The sequence below is a fragment of the Vulpes vulpes genome, chromosome 11, assembly GCF_048418805.1.
Source record: "Vulpes vulpes isolate BD-2025 chromosome 11, VulVul3, whole genome shotgun sequence".
In the NCBI taxonomy this organism is placed as follows: Eukaryota; Metazoa; Chordata; class Mammalia; order Carnivora; family Canidae; genus Vulpes; species Vulpes vulpes.
In genome coordinates this window covers 92,055,624-92,065,037 of record NC_132790.1, presented here as the reverse complement: position 1 = coordinate 92,065,037, position 9,414 = coordinate 92,055,624, and the positions used below count along the sequence as shown (strand labels likewise).

Genomic DNA, 9,414 nt, shown 5'->3' with positions numbered 1-9,414 from the left:
AGTACTACATTATCTATAATATCTTATACACCATAAAATATTCATATACATCCCAAGAAACAGAAAATTGTGGCTCTGTCAAAAAAATAAAAAATTAAAAGCAACTTATAGAAACAGATCCCAAGGTGAATCACATATTGGAATAGTGAACAGGTATTGTAAATATGTTTAATAATTTAAAGAAAATGGGGATCCCTGGGTGGCACAGCGGTTTAGCGCCTGCCTTTGGCCCAGGGCGCGATCCTGGAGACCCGGGATCGAATCCCACATCGGGCTCCCGGTGCATGGAGCCTGCTTCTCCCTCTGCCTGTGTCTCTGCCTCTCTCTCTCTCTCTCTCTCTCTGTGTGACTATCATAAATAAATAAAAATTAAAAAAAAATAATTTAAAGAAAATGATGGTCAAAATGAAGGAACAGGTATGCAGTCTCACTAGGTACACAGAAACTGTGAAAAAGAACCAAACAGAAATACTAGAACTGAAAAATGTAATATCCATAATAGGCTTAACAGCAGATTGAAAGAAGGCCAGAATATTATGAAGAGTTATCCATAGAAGTTATTCAATTTAAGGAGAAAAAAATTGGAAAAAAAAAGTAAATGTCTTGGTGACCTATGAGGCAACATTAAGTGGTCTAACATAATTGAATTCACAGAGGGAAAGGAAAGAGCAACAATAGATTAGGAAAGTAATTTAAAGAAATAATGGTTGAAAGTTTACCATTATCAATCTACATATCTATGACACTCAGAGGACACTAAGTAGGATAAATGCAAGGAAAACCACATATCATAAACTGTAGAAAACTAAAACTAAACAATTTCAGCTCAAAACAATATGAACCCTAGCCGATAAAAATGGAAGTTAAAACTATAGGAGAAGGGGAAAAAAATCTGGTCACTCAAAATTCTATACTCAGTGAAGATACCATTAAGATGCATATGAGATAAAAACATTTTTAGATTTAAAAAGGTGAGAGAATTTGTTTGTAGCTGTTCTGAACTACAAGAAATACCTAAGGAAATTCTCCAGCCTAAAGGAAAGTGAGATAAGTCTTTACAAGAAAAAATGAAAAGCAAAAGTTATCTGTATGTGGATAAATATAAAAGTTATCTTTTTCTTCTCTCAATATCTGTAAACCACAACCAACTGCTTTATCAAAAGAAAACATTTTATTAAGTAGTTTATAATTTGTGTGTATGTAAAGCCTAAAGAGCAATGGCCCATAGCATTCAGGAACCACAAAGTCTTGTTGGGAATTTCTTAATCTCATTAAAATGACGAAGTACAATATTAACTTTAAGCAGACTGTGGTAATGTAAGAACAACTAGTAAAAAGAAAATAATACAAAGTGTAGCCGGGAAGCAGGGCAACTAAAATAGAATCAATACAAAAAATAATGAACTTGCTATCCCTTGAAGTATTCAAGTAGAAATGTCATCAGATCAGGAATTTTAGAAAGACATGGGTTTGAATCCTTTTTATTCCCCTAAAAATTTCTGATTTGGGCATACGACACACTTCCAATTATTTTTTTTTACCACTACCCCCTCCCACCGTCAAAGGAGTGTGTTTTTTTCACAAAACATGTTTTGCTTTTGAACTTTTTCATGTGGCCATTGGGGATGGCCATTGCTCAATTTCTCATCACTGTCAAGAATTTAGAACAAAGCTAGTGAATAGTATTCTGTTTTGCTGTAGTTTTGGCACCAGTGTGTTTTGTGCTTTCCATATAAATTTACTTCTGTGTTTCTGTAACGTCTTGTGCAATTATTACTGAGAAATACAAGACGATTTTTTTTAAAAATCTAACTCTCACATGCATATTAACAAGGTGCATACAAAGGAAAATGGGAAATTCCAGAACTCCCATATGCCTTCCCCGGTCCAAACTTCCCCCATGCTGGAGCGCCGCCAAGTACTCTTCAGAGCTTAACCTAATTTACTTCGGTCCAGTGTCTGATTTTTTTTTTTTTTATACCGTCGGGGGCCTTTAGACGCCCCGAGCTCCAGTCAGGGGATTGAGCTGCTCCCCAGGGCCCACCAGAGACCTGAACCCCAGGAAATGCCCTTGGAAAAGGCACTGGTGCCCAACAATGCCAATTAGCAAATGACCTTTCCTGTCCCCAGGTCAGCGACCTGGGCACCCACCCCCCCCCCCGGCTCTCCGCCCCGCTCTCCTGGGCTCCCTCCCGCCCGCATCCCAGGGGCCTCCAGCGACCAGCGGGGCGGGGGCACCCAACGGGCCTGGGCTCGCGCCTGTTGCCCGCTGGCCTGGCACGGCCGAGGCCAGTTCTCCAAGCCAAGGGGGGGCGGAGGGGGCGGGCTGAGGCAACTGCACCGGGCTCCTGCACAAGGGCGGTTTCTCCCGGTCCTTCCCGCTCGGGCGTCCCCGTGCACGCCTCACCTGTCTCTGCCCTTGCGCTAGAGCCGCGGCACCGCGGCACCTCGGCCCCGCACCCCGGCCCCCGCCGCCCAGGCCCGCAGCCCCGCGCCCCCCGGGACCGCCGAGCGCCAGGCGCGGGGGGCGGGGCCCGAGGCCCAGGACACGCCCCCGGGCCCGCGATGCCCCGCCCCTCCGGGCGCGGATTGGCCGTGCCTGCGGGAGGCCCGCCTCCGCCCGCCCTGCCACGCCCCCTGCCACGCCCCCTCTCGCCGCGCCGCGGGGACTGGGACCCCGGGCGGGGCGTCGCGGGCGAGCGGCGGACGGCGGGCGGCGGTGAGCGGGGCCGGCGCGGGGGCGGCGGCGGCCGGGCTGGGAGTGCGCGCGGCGCCGTCGGAGCTGCGGGGCCTCGGGGCGCGAGGCGGGGCTGCGGGGACGCGGGGGGCCGGGCCGGAGGGGGCGCTCTGGGACGGCGGCCGCTCCCGCCCCGGGGCCTCCGGGCGCCTCCTGGGGCCTCCGGGCGCCTTGGGCCGCTGTCGCCGCGCGGGTCTCGGTCGCGCAGCCCCGGTCCTAGCTCCCGGCCCTCCCCCCCGCCCCGGCCTCGCAGGCCTCCGCGGGCGCCGCGCTCGCCGTCGGCTCGGGATCCGCGGGGAGAAGGTTTGCGCCGACTTCTCAGCGCTCCTGGCGGCGGCGGGCGGGGAAGGAGGAGACTTTCCTCTGCATAGGAAGCGGGGACCGGGGGAGTGACCCTGGAGACCCGGGATCGAGGCCCGCGCGGGCTCCGGCGTGGAGCCTGCCTCTGCCTCCGCCTCTGCCTGGGTCTCTGCCTCTCTCTCTCTCTCTCTCTCCCTCCCTCGGTCTCTCATGAATATCTAGACACGTAAAAGTTTAAAATGTAAAACGTTTGGGGATCCCTGGGTGGCTCAGTGCTTTAGCGCCGCCTTCAGCCCAGGGCGTGATCCTGGGGTCCCGGGATCGAGTCCCGCGTCGGGCTCCCTGCTTGGAGCCTGCTTCTCCCCCTGCCTCTGCCTCTGCTTCTCTCTCTCTCTCTCTCTCGAATAAATAAATAAAATCTTCAAAAAAATAAAAAATAAAACGTTTATGTGTCAAGACAAATTTTTCTTTCATTTATTTTCTTGTCTTTTTATCCTAGGATATACAATTCAGGTGAGTTGTGGTTTTTTTTTTTTCTAAGATTTTGTTTATTTATACATGAGAGACACAGAGAAATAGAGAGAGAGAGAGAGAGAGAGAGAGAGAGAGGCAGAGACCCAGGCATAGAAAGAAGCAGGCCCCACGCAGGGAGCCCGACGTCGGACTCGATCCTGGGTCTCCAGGATCACGCCCTGAGCTGAAGGCAGACGCTCAACCACTGAGCCACCCAGGCGTCCCAATTCAGGTGAGTTTTTAACTTTTTATTGCATGTTTGAAATATAGCTACCAAAAAAAGTACAGATGAAGATATTAGGCATTAACGTTGATTTCCCAACTACTTAGATTTAATATTTTACTCACTTGTCTTGGTTAATCTTGAAAGACCAGCCTGGTTTCCATTAGACTTGGGAAAGCCAAGGAAGCTCATCAAGACACTCAGTGAAGTTGTTGTGAATTCCATGGGCCAGTGACCTTAGGCAAGAGAGCACATTAACTTTCTGATTAGGAAAAAGACACAAAATTATTATTATTTTTTTTACATATGATGTGATTGTGTGTTTTGAATGTCTATAGGAAACAACTGGAAATATCAGAAAAAAAATTTAATAGTGTCCAATTGCATCCAACCATAACTAATAGATATATCAATGGATGTTCCATACATAAAAAAAAAAAGGAACATAATAAACCATTCAAGTTAGCATGGAATAACATGTAACTGAAAAACCTATTAAAAAGTTAACCTCTTTCAGATGTGAGAATACATTGAATGTACAGGTAAAAATGCAATAAAATACATAACATTTTCCTAAAGGTATAATTTCTCTAAGAGAATATATATATTAAATAGCTTTCTAACTGAATTTTTTTGTATCTAAGTCAGCTGTTTGTTTAGTTTATGTAGAAAGACAGTATATATATTTTACTACATAATAAATAGGCATATCAAGCTATAGTGATTAAAAGACAGTGGAATACGGAATAGACCAGGCAAATCAATGAAATTAAGGAGACAGATTTTAGAATAAAAGGAATGCTGCCTTTTTTGTAAACGTGCATTTTAAATCAGGTAGTGGGGAAGAAATGACATGTAATTGATCATGCTTAAATAATCAGGTATTTATTTTGGAAAACTAATAATAAAACTGGAACTCTCTCTCACTCTTAGCACATGAATGTGATCTAGATGACTTATTAATTTAAATCTAAATGTAAGAAACCTAAAAGTAAAGAAGAAAACCTGGAAGAGTTTGTGAGCATGGCCTGTGGGTAAAGTGTTTTTGAAATTGATACAAAAAACTACAGCCTATTTAAGCACCGGACTCCTACTAACATTTGTATGCAGAAAACATACAAAGAGAGGAATGGTTAACAGGAAAAGAGCTAATTATAGTAATATGCCTAGAACTCTTATTAATGACTTTTAAAATCAGCAATCCAATTTGAGGATACAAAGAGTCCATTCAAAGCAAGAGAAATGCAAATGAGAAGCAGAAGACTCAGCCAGGCTAATTATCTGAAAAATGCAATTAAAGTAAGAGTTTTTGCATGTTTTACTAATTTTGAAAGTCGGATAATACTCAGTATTGTTGATAATGTGATGAGAGAAATACAGTATAACAAACTCTTTGTAAAAATGTATTGGTAAAACTTTTTTATGGTGATACCAAGCTATTACATTTTTCGAATTTCATTCACTTACTGGAATTTGTCATTCTCCTAAGCGTGCAAATAAAAATCTGTGTCGAAGATATTCACAGTAGTACTGTTTGTAATACAGAAAACTTGGAAATGGTTTCATAACCATTGATTGGGATTTGGTTACATAATTTATGGTACATCCAAAGGGGGGGGATAATGTAAAGTTTAAAACATTTGATAGCTCTAGATTTTGTAAAGTGGAAATGTGTCCAAAGTATAAGAACACAAAAAAACAAGTTGAAACACAGTATATATATATATATATATATATATATATATATATATATATATATACATATATATATATAATATGTATACAGTAACATTTTTGTAAATAGTTTTGAACATAGACTGAATTATGTGTGTTCATGTTCTCTTAGTTGTATGAGGAAAAAGTTATGTTTTTATAATAGGAAAAATAATAAAGAACTTGAAAGTGTAACTAGTAATTTATATAGAATAACTTCTTTCTGGGCATATTAGTTATCATTTAATGTAGAAAGACATTTTCTTTCATACAGCTTTCCAGGTTGTTCTCTTCATTTACTTTGGTTTTGAATGTCCTCTTTCAACTTCTTCCTTTGAAAATCCCTTCCTTTACTTGCTTTCTTAATATTAGTGCTAGGATGTTTCTTAGAGGCACACAACTGAACTTTTGCCTGAGGGATTTCACAGCCTGTTAACACTTTTATAAACAAAAAAAATGCAGGAATGTTCATGCTCTTTATGTATTTCAGCAGCATTGTACTTAAATTAAAATTAACCTTTACAGTACTTCAGAATGAGAGAGCGATGCTTAAAAAAGAAAAATACAATTAGACTACAAAAGCAAAAAAGAATGTATGGCAAAAATGCAGAAAAAATAAATGGCAAATTTGGGGGGAAATTCTTAAATTCTAATAGTATTTGTATAAATAACAGAAAATCTCAAAAAATAGACAAACAGAAAAATGGACAAATGATAGTTCACAGAAATGGAGATGCAAATGTCAGCCCCGTTTGGGGGGAGGAGGGGGGCGGAGCAGAGGAAGAGGGAGAAGTAGATTCCCTGATGAGCAAGCAGATGGGCAGAGAGCCCACCTGGGGGCTCAATCCCAGGCACCCTGACTTGAGTGGAAGGCAGCCGCTTAATGGACTGAGCTACCCAGGTGCCCCAACAAATTATTTTAAACATAATAAAAACTCAACTTCCTAATTAGATATGGAGCATAAAAATGTACCTTTCAGATTGTTAGTTACAAAAATGTTGATAAACATATTAGTAATCTAAGACATTTTTGTCTCACATGAATCTATTCAAATTCTTTGGAGTAGTTTGATAATTATGTCAGAATACAAATGCACAAAAGCTTGAAACAGCAATTCTCCCCCCAGTAATTTAATACAGAGGTACACAAAATATGTTTAAGTATATATAAGTATTTTGGTATGTTTTTAATTGCATGTATTAGGAAACAGTTTAAATTTTCATCATTAATAGGCCAATTAAAACTGACAGTTGAATGGGGGGATGAGAAAGGTGATGGGGATTAAGGAGTGCATTTGTGATGAGCACAGGGTGTTGTATGGAAGCGTTCAATCAATATATTGTATACCTGAAACTAATGTGATAGTGGATGTTAACTAACTGGAATTTAAATAAAAGCTTTAAAAAAATAGGCCAGTTAAAGAAACTGGTTACAGCCGTTCAAAAGAGGAAGATTATATGAATTGTAGTCAACATCCATACATTTTAGCAAATGAAGAAACAAAATACAGAAAGGTTCATAGAAGATTGTCGTTTGTATTAAAAGGCATATGTATTAGTATATAATTAGAAAATCTCTTAGAAGATAAAAATTCTACCTACGATTGCCTTTTGAAATGGGAAATGAGGATCTAGATAGGAGGGACTTTTACTTTTCATGGGTATGGATATATGTACTCATTGGCTGCTTGACTAATTCTACTGTTTGTTTGCAGATAATGCCTATTTTAAAATACATTCTTATAAATGTAAGGTTTCTTATTGAAATGATTTAATTGTAGGTCCGTATGCCAGCCTGATCTGTTGTAGTTTTTGATACTAGAAGACTAGCCAGAAAATGATGAAATAAGGCATTTTCCTGTAATCTCCCAGGTATCATAATTGTCATGATAATGGTTCCTTAAATGTATGGTATAAATACTGTGATAATAATACTCTTCTGATATTTTTTGTACTCCAAGTAACAAAAATACTCCCCCCACACACACTTTTTTAAAGATTTTATTTACTTATTCATAAGAGACACACAGAGAGAGGCAGAGACACAGGCAGAGGGAGAAGCAGGCTCCATGCAGGGAGCCTAATGCCGGACTCGATCCCAGGACCCCAACATCGCAACCTGAACCAAAGCCAGATGCTCAACCACTGAGCGACCCAGGCACCCCAATATTTCCCCCTTTAAAGCCAGAATGGAAAGGCCTAATACTCCTTTTAAACAATTTAATTTAATATGTTTAATAAAAGCTATTTATGAACTGTGGCTATCACTTTGCTTCCATTTAATCTCATTCATTCATTTGAAAAGAAAGCTAAATCACCAACCTCTAAGATTCTTCTCTGGTAAAAAGAAGGAATGGTTTAGAAGGAATCATGGTGTGACGAAGATAAATATGTTTATATGTTATGAAAACATAAATTGGTTAGATTTTGCCAATGTGTTTATTTGTTCCTAGTGAAAATCACAGTTTCTATGAAGTTTTTCGCAGGGCCGATTTCATGTAAAGATATAATTAAATAAATAGATGTTCTACAAATAGTCTTAATGAGAGACTCTGTGCATCTTTGGGACATTTCTACTACTTATTTCATCACAAAGTAACAAGCCTAGGTTTATCTTGTTAGTGCAAGCCTCTGTAATTGCTTTTTGAATAGGACAGTTTCTTAATTCTTGCTATGTGCCAGCAACCTATTAAGTTGCCAAGGTGTGGAACAGGAAATGACTGAATTCTTCACAGTCATTGAACTTCAAATCCATTCATATTGGGTCCACTCTCTATCCAGTTTCCTCATAATCAAGAAACCCATAAAACTAATCAACACGATTACATATACTTCCAGGAGCCAAGATTTTGGCTTAAAGTCTATAGAGAATTGTACTTGGAAGTGTGTATAAAACATTTCATCTTTGGTGAACTTGAGATCTAACTAGTTACAGACACACTATAGAGAATATATTGTTCAATTTTATTTTTTTTTCAATTCAGGTTATAAAATCTATTCGATTATATTCCTTCTACGAGAATGAGAATGTATCACTTAAAACTTTTGCAGCATATTTTGGATTTCTTTTGAACTTCAGAAGAAATTTTTTTGGGTTTACAGATGAGGTTTGAGGAAAATTTTGGATAAATATTGCATTAGTGAATTGAAGATTTAATTGAGTTTATTAAGATATGATTCCTTTCAAAGATGGATTTTTACTTGGAAAAGGGTGTTGTAGATCTGTAATTGTGGATGGTGTGTGTGTGTGTGTGTGTGTTGAGAGGTATATCAGAATCACCTGGGAAATGGTTTCAAACCTCATACACTTAGAGAAAGAAGTGCCCTAGATTTGCGTTTCTCAAAGTGTGATCCTAAATCTGCAGTGTCAGCATCACCTGGTCTCATATGTTCTGTGACATATTTGGAAGAGTTACAAATTTCTTTTATACACCTGCTCCTTCCTTGAGAATTACTGTATTTGCTGAGGTATAGAATTTTTGTAGGAAAGAATTTTGAAATTGATTTGTTCAGACTTTCATGTCTTTAGGCCTAACATACTTGTCTATGTGTGTTCAAGAAGCTCTCTTTATGAAATATTTGCATAGTTTTTTTCAATTTCAGTGTGACGAAAATTTTGGAATTTTTACAGTCACAAGAACAAAATGGACCATAGTATTTAATAACGTATTCAGCAGTGGGGGGCACTTGACGGGATGAGCACTGGGTGTTATGCTATATGTTGGCAAATCGAACTCCAATAAAAAAAATTACAAAAAAATCGAACTCCAATAAAAAATATACAAAAAAATAACATATTCAGCAAATTTGACTTTCTTAAATATTCTTAATATTGAATTAAGGCAAAGAAATGTCTACATTTATTTTCTAAATGTTAACATCAAATGGTGAGTTAATTTCTGGAAAATTTTTATAGGAAAGTTGCATA

The 9,414-nt window shown here is 39.7% G+C and overlaps 1 protein-coding gene across 4 annotated transcripts in view; it reads left to right on the top strand.

Moving 5' to 3' along the window:
• The first annotated feature begins 2,654 nt into the window (after positions 1–2,654).
• The window catches only part of PLSCR4 (phospholipid scramblase 4), a 41,473-nt gene continuing 34,713 nt past the window's right edge, over positions 2,655–9,414 (top strand). For 2 of the 4 annotated variants that reach the window (XM_072727077.1, XM_072727076.1), the window contains exon 1: positions 2,655–2,719. The gene's annotated coding sequence lies outside the window, so the exon portion shown is untranslated. Of the gene's footprint in view, positions 2,720–3,326; positions 3,783–9,414 lie in introns of those variants that run through there. The other 2 variants (XM_072727078.1, XM_072727079.1) reach the window with 2 other exon arrangements.